Source organism: Eulemur rufifrons, chromosome 17 (assembly GCF_041146395.1).
Source record: "Eulemur rufifrons isolate Redbay chromosome 17, OSU_ERuf_1, whole genome shotgun sequence".
NCBI lineage: Eukaryota > Metazoa > Chordata > Mammalia > Primates > Lemuridae > Eulemur > Eulemur rufifrons.
In genome coordinates, this window is record NC_090999.1 from 69,437,304 (window position 1) to 69,452,578 (window position 15,275).

A 15,275-nucleotide genomic window follows, 5' to 3' on the forward strand; every position below is an offset into this window, starting at 1 on the left:
TGTCCCAGTGATAACTTGTTGAAATGACTGTTCTTTGCCTGTGAATTGCTTTGACACCCTTATCAAAAGTCAATTGACTATAAACATGAGGATTTATTTCTGGACTCTAAGTTCTATTTCATTGTCTATCTGTAGTATGCCAGTAACTAAAATGCAGCAATTAAAATAGTTACTGTAGCTTTATATTAACTTTTGTAATGGGAAAGTGTAAGTCCTGCAAATTTCTTTTCAAGAATGTTTTAGCTATTCTGGGTCCTTCGAATTTCTATATGAATTTTAGGATAAGCTTGTCAACTTTGGAACGACTAATAATTGAAATTGTGAAAGCAATGGTGCTGAATCTGGTGATCAATTTGAAGAATATTGCCATCTTAATGATATTAAATCTTCTGATACATTAACATAGGATGTGTTTCCATTTATTTAGGCTTTAAAAAAATTTTTTTAAACTATGTTTTACTGTTTTTACAATAAAGATTTTGCACTTGCTTTGTTAAGTTTATTCCTAAGTATTTCATTCTTTTGATGCTATTGCAATGGAATTGTTTTTTTAAATTTTATTTTTTAGTATGTCTTTGCTGGTATGTATATAGAAATATAATTTATGTTTATATGTTATTCTTGTATCCTGCAACCTCTATGAACTCATTTATTGGTTCTAATAGATTATTAAAGGATTATTTAGGATAGTCTAGATATAAGATTATATATAAAAACACATAATCTGCAAATAAAAATAAGTTTATTTCTTCTTCTTTTTTTTTTTTTTTTTCTGTTTTACAGTTTTTTATTTTGCTGTATTACACATCTACTCAGTACAGCTTTGCAATGATCTAGCTGCTAACTCATTTGCACAATTACTTTAGGCCAGAAATAAGTATTGTACAGAATCCTTTGAGAGATCAACACATTCATAGAAGAAGGAAGTCATAATCTATTCTTGAGTAAAGACTATTTTTTAGCCCTTAAAGAAAAAAAGTGTTATTCAAAGAAATGATTAGAAATTGCCAACAGAAAATTAGAGAATTTAAAAGGAGAGTGATACCACTATGTATTTACTGTATCTAAACTTATCTTGACTTTTCTAAATGTTGTACTGCCTAAAGGCATGTTGCTGGGGCCTCTTTTTTTTTTTTTTTTTTTTTTCAATTTAATTTTACAGAATCAAAGAGTCTAACAGTATATCTTGTTAGATACAGTATGTCCTCATAATGTATACATTATTTCTTGTACAATGATATGAAATAATATGGGAAATATTCATGGTAAATTGTTAAGTGAACAGTGCAAGTTAAAAACAATAGTTTCATATTTTTTCCCCACCCCCCCCTTTCCCGAGTCAGCACCTTCAAGTGTTACCACTCCCCAAACGGTGCGCAATACACTCATTGTGTAGGCATACCCCCATCCCCTCCCCCACCCCCACCTCAGTCTGGTATTTCTTCTTCTTTTCCAATGCCTTTTTTTTTTTTTTTTTTTTGGTCTTTGTCTTGCCTACTTGCAGCGCAATGATTAAAAGAAGTGGTGAGAGCAGACAGCTTTATATCTTGACCATATTGAGTCTTCTATCTAAGAACAAAAAATATCTTCCCATTTGTATAGATCATCTTAGATTCAATGTTTTCATACTAATATAAATGATGTGGCCTTAATTTCAAATTCCAGTTGTTTATTGGTGGTGCACAGGAAAGCAACTGACTTTTGTATATCAATCTTGTATCCTGCAATATGACTGTAAAATCTAAAAAAAAAAAAAATTAAATAAATTTAAATTCTGGTCTAAAAATGTGTGAGGTATGGTCATTATCCTCTGGGAACTGACACCTACAAGGGAAATGAAACAAATAAGACACTAACTAAAATATGAGCTCCTATGGTTGAGATGTGAAAAATGCATTGAGAGTGCTGAGGAAGAAATCATTCTTACTACAGGTAGGTCAAAAAGAGCCTTCAGAAGAGAAAATATTGAACAGGGCATTAATTTTTAAAAATCAGTTTGCTATGTAGAGCTGGGTAAATTAGGCAGATAATTTAAAAGGAACAATCTCTCTAGATTCTTATAGATCTAAAAAGCTCTATATCCAATTTTGACAAGCCAATTTTCTATTATTTCAAAATAGCTTCACAATCCATCATTGTACTTGAGATGTTAGATTCAACTTATATTTATATCCCTATCAATTATGCTGACATGCATTACTCTGATATATTTGACTCATAATGGACCTTTATGGGGATAAACCAATTTATTTATTTACCCTATTCTACATAAAGGGATCTTAAATTAGGATTTAGTTTAGATCTGTATTTTGTATCCTTTGTAACACTATGTATTTTATTTTATGCCTTTAAAATTATTTTTCTGAGAAGTAATCTATAGTTTTCCCTAGACTGTCAAAGGTGTCCATAGCTCAAACAATTTAAGGATGTTTTTTCTCATGATTATTGTTTTCAACAGCACTAAGTCAACAGCATCACATCAAAATAAGAAACTTTTTTTATAATAAAAAGGTTGCTTCCTAACATTTTTGGCCTCTGTTGACAAAATAAATTGTTTTGCTCAATTGTAAAAAGATCACATTGTGTAATAATAAATTGTTAATTTATTATTAAAAAGATGATGTTCTCTTAGTAATATTAAAAAGCTACTATTGATGTATGAGTTATAATTTTGAAGTTAGAGATTAATAAAATAATGATAATAGGGCAAACTATTTTATATTTATTTCATATGGAAATAAATTATTGGGGTATTAGGTAAGGGGAAGAAAAGTGAACACCAAGTTACTTTATTTATTATTTTATGTTGTTACTTCCTATTTCTAATACAGAAACAATTTTCTATGTCTGAACCCGTGCTATGAATATATTTGAAGTAAATGACTGCCATTTTTATTAGATTGAGAATAAATAAGAGCTCTTCATAGGCTCTTTTTCTCCAAATTCAGATCAAGAGAAAATGAAGATGATTATTAATATAGAGAGATTGTATAAAGATACAATAAATGAAATCATTAAAAAATTAGCTTGAACTACCACTATGGCAGCCAGCATCATTATGAGGAAACACTGGTTAAAAGTTAAAGACTGAAATATAGAAAGTGAACTTTTATTTTTTAATCTCTTTTGGTAGATTTCTACACAATAAAATATATCCCTAAGGCATGATAGGAAAAGTCGCAACTTGTTCTTTAGACATAACAAAAAGACTAGTACTTGGATATTTCAGTGTAGCTCCTTTTGTAATAATTTAATGCCCTTACAACAAATTGAAGTAAGTAGATTTTAAGACTTTAATTTGTCAGCCATAACAATTTATAATTCTTAGTAGCCAAGTTCCAAGTTCCAGTCATTGATATATATCAAAACTATCCTTTTGGGAAGGGGCTGATGTTCTTGGTAAGAGTAATTTTGGTATAATGGAGAGATCAAATTACAAAAATAACCTTGAATTAAAGGAGATTCAGCAAGAGAGTGACACTGATAATCCCATAAAAGAAGAGCATGAAAGGCAAGCTATGCTAATCATGTTTGTGTTGCACAACCGGGTAACTTTATAGCTTAGAAAAAGAAATAATTATGAACTTTGTTATGGTCAAAAAGATTTGGTCCTGAATTTACTATTTCCCTTTGTAGTTGTAGACTTAACCCAAACTTGATTAAGACATTTTATCTATTTAATATAAAAAGTAGGTGTATATTTGAATATGCAAAAGAACCAATATTATCACAAATAGTTGAAAATTAAATTTCACTGTAATCTAGCTTTTGATGGTAGTGAACAATTACAAACATTTGCCCATTTTTCTGGCACAGAGTATAGCTATAAGTGAAATATAGACATTGTCTTATATTCAATTTTGATTAGGGTAACAATATGATTTATCTTTCCAAAAATTTAAAAGCAAACAGGTACTATTAATAATTATATTTGGATATCAGACATACATTGCCCATAGTGGTCTAGAACTCCTGGCCTCAAGCTATCTTCCCACCTAGGCTTTTCAAAATTCTGAGAATACAGGCAGGAGCCACCAGGCCTACCTGATTTTCTTTGGATTCCTTATAGTGCCTGGTAAATATAAAACCCTTCACAAATATATATGGACTGGAAAGTGACTATTTTTTATTGTCTTAACTGTTGAACCAACTTTAATATTCTGAGAGAAGTCACTTTACTAGAAAATAAATAAATCACTATAATAAAAATAATAACTCTAAAGTGCCTAGTGTCAAAGAATTACTGAATAGATTCCTCCAGGAATCTATTTTTCTCATTTTTTAATTCCTCATTATTTTTCTTATCCTTTAGTTTTCATCCAAATGATTCTATGTAATTATACAATAAATTTGAATGCAGAAAGATCTGTAAATAGACATTCATAGGTAAAATTTAGACCTCCAAAATCACACTCCAGAAAAAGAATGTACTGATTAAAAGTCTCTCCTATTTTTTACCTCTGGAAGAAGATGCTCATCAACTGGAAAGAGATCACATAACAGAGAAATGAATGAGTGAAAAAAGAGGAAATGCTCATAATCACGGAATAGTGGATAGTTTATGATCTAGCATCCTATTTTAAAATTTGAAAGAAGACAAAAGTTATATTCTCAAAAATAATACTTAAAGCCCAACGAATATCAGTAAGTATAAGAACCAAGGGAGTGATATATAATGAGAATGTGCACAAATGGCCTGGACCACAGTAGAAAATAGCAAGAGTTTGCATTTATTAAATATTTAGCATGTGATTTCCTATAATATATCATTTATTTTTAACATGATAACTTCAAAGTAAGTACTTTGTTCACATTTTACTCACATAGAAATGTAGGTTCAGAAAGTGAAAGGATTTGCACAAATTAATTCACCTAATTGACAGAGAAGAGATTCTATCCCAGCTTATGCAGACTTCTGTCCAACTAAAGAGCTTTGAAGACAAAGGAACTGATCCAGCTCCTTTCCTGTTGACTCTGCAATGACTCATTTTAGAGGTGAAGAAATTGAGAAAAAATATTAGGTCATTAAATATGAAATATCCAATTTTGAATCAAAAGTGTAGTTTATTGTATCTGAAACAAGAATCAGTACAATTAACCAAAATATGTTCCTAAACTATGGACACAGTTTTGCCATCTTAATGGTGGCTTGTTTATGCCAGCAGCAAAGAAGCCTGGGGAGAGAGTGGCAATGAAATCACGAAAGGTGTTTTCTGCAGCTTGTTGATAATTGAATATTTTTCCTTGCAAGAAGTGGTCCAAATCCTGGAAGAAGTGGTAGTCAGTTGGTGCAAGGTCTGGTGAATAAGGTAGATGACAAAGAGTTTTCAAGTCCAGCCTCTGTAGTTTGAGCAGCATTGTTTGTGTGACATGTGGTTCCTGGAGCTTTATCTTGCAAGAGGATTGGTCTGTCTCTATTGACCAATCTCAGCTGTTTAATCACAAACATCCTCATCATTTCATCCAATCAGTTGCAGTAGACATCTGCTGCAATCAACTGATCAGATTTCATGACGCTATAGTGGATATTACCAATGCTAGACCACCAACCAGACACCATTAGCTTTTTTTGATGAATATTGGGTTTTGGATTGGGTTTGGGGACTTCATCTTTATCCAACCATTAAGTCCAATTCTTGAGATTGTCAACAAGGATCCATTTTTCATCACATGTAACAATATGATGTAGAAATGATTCACCTTTTTGGTGTGACTGCAAAGAAAGGGAAGCTTCCTGACGATTTCTCTTCGGGCACTTGTTTATTCATGCAGAACCCATCTATCCAGCTTGTTTACCTTGCTGATTTGTTGAAAATGGTCCAATAATTGTTGTAATGGTAACATCAAACCTTGCTGCTAATTCGTACATAGGTTGAGATGGATTTGCTTCCACTACAGCTTTCAGCTCATCATTATCCACCTTGGTCTAAAGTGGCCTGTGTGGCTCATTTTCAAGATTTAAATCACCAAAATGGAACTTGTCAAACCATTGATGTACTGTGTGTTCATTAGCCACATCCTTCCCCAAAACACTTCGTTGACATTTTCAGCTGTCTGCGCTGCATTGTTTCCACAATGGAACTCATTCGAAAATGACACGAATTTTGACTTGTCCACGGTTTCACAAAAATTGCACTAAAAAAAATTGTGAAAGGTAATCATAAACCAAAATGTGTGTTTGAAAGACTAAGGATATACCTTCACAATAAAAATAAAACAAGAAGTGTAGAAGTGAAATGTCAGACATAGCAACTGTCAAATTAAGGAAATCAGACGTTTCATACTTAATAACCTAATAAAAAGTGAGACCAGTATTCCTATTTCTAACTTAAAAAACTGTGTGTTTTCCATCTTGCTATGTCATGCTATAAAAGTATAACTATGTCTATATTAACAACATATTCGAAAGAAGATAATGTTTTAATTTTGGCAACAGAAATAAAACACATTATGTTTAGAGATTTGGAGTGCATAAATTATCCAATGAGGCCAAAGATTTCTGCAGATGCTTGAAATTCTGAGAGCAGTGACACACCCAAGATGTCAGACACATACAAGATATTGATATATTGTATTAGCATAAAAATAAAAACAAATATTAAATAACACATTTGTCTACATCTCTCTGCTGATGGCTTTTTTGTTGTTTTTGTTGTTATCAAAAGACAATGTCTGGCCATACGCTGAGGTTGGAATAAATAATGGATTCACAATAATTGTATATTGACTAAGATTTTCATTAAAATGTCACAACCCGTCATGTAAAAAAAAAAAAAAAAAAAAACACAATGTCTGAATGTTTTGATTAAACATCCTGAGTAAAAAGTTTCCTAACAGTTCTTTCCTATGTTTACAAAACAAGTCTTAATGTGAACAAAATTTTAGCTTAAATTGAAGAAAATTATAATGTTGAGAAAAAGTTCAAAGAGAATAATATCAGCTGTGTTATGTGAAATCTAGAGATCAGACTTTATCTTCAAATTTTTTTGTGATAATGTTTTGAGATGACCACAAATTTCTCAATGGAGAGAATATTAATAGCAGCTTATACATTCTGTGATTTTGTTGTTGCTGTTTTAAATAGTGTGCAATTGCCTAATTTCACTTTATCCTAAAATCAGTTATGTCTGTTATAGGTGGCCAAGGCTAAAAAATGGAAAAACGTGGTTTACTTAGATTATTACCTTCCTAAATTCACACAGCTTTTAAGTGTTTCCAGTATGAGCTTAATATAGTGTTTTGTAAATGTTAACAACTGGCTTTCAGATGAAAAAACCCAAAAGGTGCTAATTTGTACCTGTTGATTTCAGTAGTGTAAATACTTCTACCATGGCTGATGTCAGGTTACTAAGGTGATGTCATTAAACAGGAGTTAAAAGGAGTTGCTCTTATCTGTTCTGTGACCCAGTCTGATAGTATGAGCTGGCTCTAGTATATTTTGATCCACGTGAAGTAGCTGAGATCAACAGTCAGTAGAATTTTTTTCCAAAAGGCCAGATAGTAAATATTTTAAGCTTTGCTGGCCATATAGTGTTTGCTGCTGCAATTCAAATCTGCCACTGCAGAACCAAATAAGTCATAGGCAATATGCAGATGAATGGGTGTGGCTGTTTCAGCCTGTTTATGCACAGTGAAATTTGAATTTCATGTAATTTTCAAATGTCACAAAATGTTATTTTTCTTTTGATTTTTCAATCATTTCAAATGTAAAAATTATTGTTAGTTCATGAGAGATGTATAAAAATTTAGTTTGCAGGCTCCTAGGCTAAACTATAGAAAATTTGCTAAACTGGGGATAAATGGGCTTAGTTGCATTCCTTACTAATCCGAGCATCCTTTTTCATATATCAGTGACTAGTCCTCTATGTCATACCTCTTCTGACCTTTGGATCATCATTGTCCAAGATTCTTTCCATCCTCAAAATTTACAGACTTCAAAGAAACCTGCTGCTTCAGTTTCTTTCTCCATCCCCATTTCTTGGGCTTCAGCGTGATATTCACTGCATTCCTTGTCTTTAAAACATTTAGGAACGGTAGGGAATAGACTTTACATCCTAAATATAAACACAGAGAAAATAACTGAATCAAACATTTCGCACATCAGATTGTGCCCATAGTACTTTCCGTCAACTGTTATGTTTTCTATTCTATTCATTTTCCATTCCATATTATTTTTAAAAAATTGCTGACAGAGTCTCATCAGTGGGTCAACATCTACAACTGGTAAAACCCTGATTTAATTAAAATGATTGACACCAAGCTGTGACTATTCTATAAACTAGCCTCACTCTCACCCTGGGTTATTTGCAGTTGTTAAAAGGAGCCATTAGTCAAATTAATCACAAGTTACGGAAAGTGTATGAGAGGCTTTTCTGAGCAGGGATTTCTGAGACTCTGTTCTTACTTAAGGAATTGTGGGTCTCTTCTTTCTCCTGTCAGCAACTTATAATTGCCTTTCTACAAACAAATATGCATCCTATGGAGTCATATTATAATGACACTTTTTATTGGTCAACACATGAAGATATGGAAAATGCTATCTTTATTTGTAGGGAATCCAGCACTATATTTCTGAATTTGCATCATTTTTCTATTCATCATTTAGTCGTCTGTACTTTTTTTTTCTGTTTTTACACTGTCGTCCAATAAAATCATATGTATGTGTTAGCCAGTCTACCAAAATCATTGTATTATTTTATATTTTATTTAAAACATATATTTTTATCCTTCTACATGGATTATTAAGCATGTAAAACACAACCAAATCATCATCAATACAGCTTGAAACTATTACTTCAGACCATACATTGTACCAAAATGTTCTATGATTCAATCATACTCCCCCACCCCACCTCTTTCGGGTATGTTATATATTTCCCTAATAGTTAGGCATTAGGGAAATGTAACTTCTGATTCAAACTGGGAAAAAAACTTGAGGAAGCTGTTTATAGTCCAATGGAAGTTTTAAATCATGTTAGAGAAAATGATTTTGACTTGCAATGTGGAAACTTATATTCAAATCACTTCTTAGCATAATGACTATGTGCATATTTACAGAAATGTCTCCATAGATCCAGTTTCCTCCTCCGTAAAATCCAGATAATACCACTGTACTTACCTCACAGACGTGTGTGAGGTAGTGAATGGCTAATACATGTAAATATCTTTGTAAACCTGGAAACATCTCGAAACAGAATAGATCCTCTATTATATGGAGAACTAACAAATTATTTTTTGTCACTTCTAGTTTCACTTTGATCTGGAAGCCACATCTAAACCCCAACCCCCTTCCCTCTTTCTGTGGTAGCCACAGAGTCTCTGTGTACTTTCCTGCCAGGAGACAGTCGGGGTTGCAGCAGGCAGGGTGCACGTACTGCTGCTCTGAGCACGTTGCTTGCTAATTTCCGGGGCTCAAATGCAGTAATGCCACAGGACTTTGACAGTTGATGGAATTAGAAATTTCATCAATAATGTCTAAACATATAGACAACATTTTTAGCATTATCATGACTTACTGTGAGAAGAGGCTGAATAAATGCATTAGTCACACATCAGCTCTTTTAATTACCATTTTAAAGCTTCACTAGTTCTTTTATCCTTTATGTTTAATAAACTATTATAGCAGTTTCATATTATCTTCAAATTAAACTTTTCCTCCATGAAAAAATGAAACCTTTGAAAGTGACTGAAATATTTTAGCACATAGCCGAAAACTGTTTCAAAGTAAAAAAATTCAGAGAAAATTCCCTTTTGCTGTTCTTTCACGTATGCATACACATCATAAGCTGGAAGAAACCTCTTAGCAAATCCTGTATTTTATAGGCAAAATCGTCTTCTGTGGAGTGAAAATGCAGTCTTATACCTTGCGAGGGGTAAAGGATATGAGTTAAGAACAGCAAAAACGTGTAATACCATATACGATGCTATGTCATCAGTCTCTAGGTGCCCTCAATGTAAAATATCATTTTATTGTTTTATTATGTTATTTTCTAAATCTAAGATCCATAAGGTTAATTATACTAACTTAGTTCATGACACATTATCGTCAATAATCACATGAAAGTTCTTCTCTTGTTTTATTTCTTCATTTTTTTCTTATATTCCACTCATTCTTATTTATCCAGTGGTTATTATATTACTATGTTTAATATGTATTTTGCATGTGCATGTCTTAGCAAATGTGGATCATTTTGTGCACATATATTCCAACGTTCTTAAACGGTATTGTGTTACACATCGGGGGTCCCCAAGCCCCTGGCAGGGACCTCTATCAATCCTTGGCCTGTTAGGTACCAAGCTGCAGAGCTCCACTGCCACCACCCCCGCCCCCAACTCCCACTCGCCACCCTCAGCCCCTATGGAAAAATTGTCTTCCATGAAACTTAGGAAGGGGGCCGCACAACAGGAGGAGAGCGGCAGGCAAAAGAGCAAAGATTCATCTATATTTACAGCCACTCCCCATGGTTTGCATCACTGCCTAAGCTCGCCCCAGCCTCCTTCCATGGGAAAATTGTCTTCCATGAAATCAGTCCCTGGTGCTAAAAAGTTTGGGGACCACTGTATCTGATTTATCTGTCTATGTATGTATCTATCTTCCTATTAATCTGTCTCTATGTTCTAAGAATATTCATGATTCTCTGTGCACTTCTAATCCATTGCTTCAACACTCTGCACTATATTTTATGGGGTGCATCTACTTCGTTTTCTTTCCTACCCTTCTAGAAATTCATTCCCAGTTTCCCTCAAACTTTCTATTACTAGAAATATTGCTGCACTGAATATCTACACACACATCTCTCTCATGTCTTGTGAGAGAATTTCTTAGCACTGTACACCAAGGAGTAGAATTCCTTCACCCTAAGGCATATATAATTTTATTTTATTAGGAAATGAAAGCATCTCTCCAAAATGAAAATTACAATCTACATTTTTTGCAGTGGCACATGGAAATTCATACATATCATATATATGCCAATACTTTGTATTTTCCAGCATTCCAAAATTTTACAATTAAATAGGTATAATATAATATCTCATTATCTTTAAATTTGTAATTCTTTGTTTACTAATGACTTTGAACATTTTCATATGCTTCTTAGCTTTTTTGATTTTTCCACTATAAAATTCTTATTCACATCTTTTCTATTGGGGTTGCCTTGTTAATTTTCAGGAATTCTAGCTTTGATTGCTCTATCATTTGCAGACTTCAAATATCTTTGCCCATTCCATTATATATGTTTGCAGTCTGTTATGATCATAAATTCTTAATTTTACATAATCTAATTAAGCAAGTTTTTGCTTTATGGTTTGTGCTTTTGAAATTTTAAGAAGTCCTTCCTTATCATAGGGATACTCTCCAACATTTCCTTCTATTATTTTTATAGTGTTATCTTTAACATTTAGTGTTTAAATCTTTTGGAATCCTCTTATTTTATGTGTTTCTAGTTGTGATCCAATCTTATTTTTCTGCATATAATAATCTATCTTTTCTAACACTATAAACTAAAAAAATTTACCTTTTATTCATTGATGTGTGGAGTCCATTTATTGCAAATTAAGTTTCTACAGATTCATGTTTCTATTTCTGAGCTCTCTCTTATATTTCACTGAACTATTGTCTACTCTTGTTTGATATCATGCCATGTTTATTACTGTATCCATGTACTACATCTAAAAATCTGCTTGGTCAATTTTATAGTTTTGAAGAGCTAGTGAGGTCATTTAGTCCAAATTTCCATCTGGTATCCAAATCTCTTCCAACATCCTGGATGGACCATCCTCAGCCTCTGTTTAAAGAGCCTTGTTGATACTCTTCTATGTAACCCACCTCAGTGTTGATTAAGTTTCTTCACACGTTATCTTTACACTTTAAAATGAAGTCTATCCTCTTGTAACTCCTGCCTTTTCACCGTAACTAGTCTGTCTGCAACAAAACAAAAAAGATTTACTTCATTTTATAAATGGCAATTCTTTAGCTATTGTCATATCCATAGTCTGTTTTTCCCTCTAGGTTTAATATCCTCAGCTGCTGTATCTGTCTTTGTGTGCTGTGATATTCAGACATACCTCAATTATGACTGTCCTCTCTGCATAATCTATTTGATCTTCGATCCTTTTAAAATATTGCATTCATCACTAGAAAACAAATAATTCAGATGTGGTCTGGCAAATACAGACTACTGTGAAATCATGGTCTTTCTTCATGTGGGCACAAAAACACTATTGTTGGGTGCTGTCTCCATGGCTTACCCAATGTAACCCTTTAAAATGTAGCACACTTTGAAAGACAAAACAAAAGATCTACTAACCATCACCATTGGAATCTCTTTAAACAGAGAAAAATAAAGCAATATTTTTGAGTGTAGTTAAATTTATGATGTTCAAAATCATCTTTCCATGGGCTAGCTCAGAGACTTTTGGCTTGCTATTTGTCAAGACATATACCAAGATTTCTATGGTCACACATCATTAAATTGCCATTAAGTACACTAAATCTGCTACTGTAGGTTATTTCACTGGAGATCTAGTTTCCTAAGACCGCTCCAAGTCAAATTGGCCATGATAATGTCCTGACATGTTTCTTTCCTATTTTTAGGCAAGATTTCCTCACACATCGTTCAGCTCTCAGCATGAAAATATCTGGGAAAATATTAGAAGAGTGATTTGCCCCCTTGGGGCAAGAAAAGAGAGAAGCTTAAGAACTAGTGACAAGTTCCATGTGAGGAGAACCCAAAGTGTGACAAATCCTGTCAACCATATGACACACTGCTGCAGGCCTGTCAGCCCACCTTCAGCATGCTATTAAAGGATTAGTCGCATCACATCCTCATGCAAGTTCCAGTTGTGTGCCTTGAAATCCAGGGAAAAGGCCCAGACACAGCATGGTATACGGTGTTCATTGAAGAACTTCACTGCTGTGAATTTTCTTAGCTTATTTTTCCCCCATAAATTCTTGCTTACACAGCTTGAAAAATACTTTTGCTGCTTTGAGCTTCAACATATTTCCCTAAGCAATTTCTAGCTTATTTTGACAAGTTGTCTTTAGGTTGTGTTTGGACACTCTAAGCAATTTAGCTGAATGCATTTAAAATCAGCTTAGAAATCTGTTGAGTTTTGTCTGATTGTGTACTAGCATAATTTGTCTCATCCTTCAAAATCGAAGTTGAAGGTTATCTCCTTGGTGATGCTTTCCTCTTCACCAGAATTAATGCTTTGCCTTTTTATGCTCTCTTCAAAGACAGTTCACAAAATCGTTTTAGCATTCATTCATTCATTCATTTAGGAAACATTTGAATGCTCATCGTAAATCAAACTCTGTGTTAGGTATTAAGGGTAACAGAATTGAACAAAAGTTAACCTATTGCTTTAAAGAATGTTAAGATTTAGTTGTAGAGATAGACACATAAACCTATGATTAGTAGTTACATAGTATGGTCAGTATAGTAATGAAGGTATGTTCAGGAAATGGTGTTTTTACAAGGAAGTGATCAAATTGCCTTGGATCTGGATCGGTTAAGGCTTGATAGATGAGACATTTGACTCGGGTATTGAAGGGAAATGAGTTTTCCTGCAATATAGTTTGTCTTATATGCACTGACTTCCTCCACTATAGTGTTGGGTCTCTTGGGCTAGAAAACTTGAGTTCTTTATCTCTGAATTACCTCTGAATTACCACTGTCTAGTAAAGAAACTGATGTGTGGCAAGTGCTCGAAAATGTTTGATAGAGGTGAGTATTTTTGTGCCATGGACTGTGTCTACTCTAATTATAAATACTGAATAGCCTATTTCTAAAAAATCCTTCCTAATTACCCACATAGATTATAACACCTAGTTTTTAGAAACTCAATAAAATAAATAAAGGGAAAGTTAAGAAAAATTTGGGAGAGTGTGGAGACCTATTATTTAGGATCAAGACCTCTATAAGATCTTTTTTCTACCAGTCTGTTTCTGCCCTCCCTGAACCTTCATTCTCAGGAGGACCCTAGGCTGTACAGAGTTCACACAAGGTTTTCAGGTGAGCTTTGTTTTACAGAGCAGCAAAAACTAAAAATGCAAAATTCTTTTTCCTTCATGATAGCTTGTACTTCATTTTTCCTGGAGGCTTTGCCCTGTGTCTTGTGACAGCTAATCCAAGAGACCGATGCCATGATAATGGTTTACTGTGTTATCCCACTCACATAACTTGCCTATATTCAAAGCAAGCATCTGCCACAATTGACTGATAATAGTGGCCACACAGGTGGGAATTTTCAGACATCATGGCAGTTCAGGGACAACAGCATGGTGGAAGAGGAAGACTTCTTGATGTAACCAGAATTTTTTTTTTTTTTTATTTATTAAAATTATTTTTTTTTGCTTTATTTTATTTTTATTTTTTTTTAATTTTTTTATTGATACACAATTATACATATTCATGGTATTTTTTTATAGCAGCACAAATAGGCTAAGACAATAGAACTCAATACAAAATGCAAAACTGTAAAACTCCTAGAAAATAACATAAGAGAAAATCTGGGTGACCTTAGGTATAGCAGTGACTTTTTTTTTTTTTTTTTTCATCTTATTGTTATGGGGGAAGCATTGTCTGACCACATTCTTTGATTCGAAGAAACTTTTCTGGTGTTCAAGGAAAGAGGAGGAAGAGGTGTGATGGTAAATGTGTCCCTAAGCTGAAAACAGCCATCTTTGTCTTCTCTACATCATTGTCAAGTTGTCTCTAACATAACCACAAATTTTTTAAAGTGTTTTGTCTTTATATTATTAAATTCCCCCCAACATTACTTTAATACTGACTTATGTCAATCTAATGATTATTACCTTCAAATATAGTAGCCACATGTCAACACTCTTGCTAGTCATTTTGGTCATCTCATTAAACAAATGTGAAACTCCTAAAGTTTGTATGTTCTACCTGTATCACAAAAGCACAGGGAACATGTACTTGAAACTTGTCTATATAAGTCTGAAGTCTTAGCTCATTTCATTAAATAGCCCCAACTCCCTAAAATATATTTATAAATCTATTCTATAAAGTAAATAGATTTTTGACAATCATGAACCAGACATAAGAAAAGTAAAATTTTCATAATATTTGGAGAGAGGAGGAAAAAAGCCAATAATTAAGAAGAACATCAGACTTGTACCAATATTAATGTGTGGGGAAGAAGTTTGAGAACATGAAGGTGCTGTTTATAAAGACAAGTCATTCTGTCAGTTGGCAGCAGTTAAGATGCAGGCTGCTGGTGGACCTAGACAGACAATGGAGAGCAGTCTT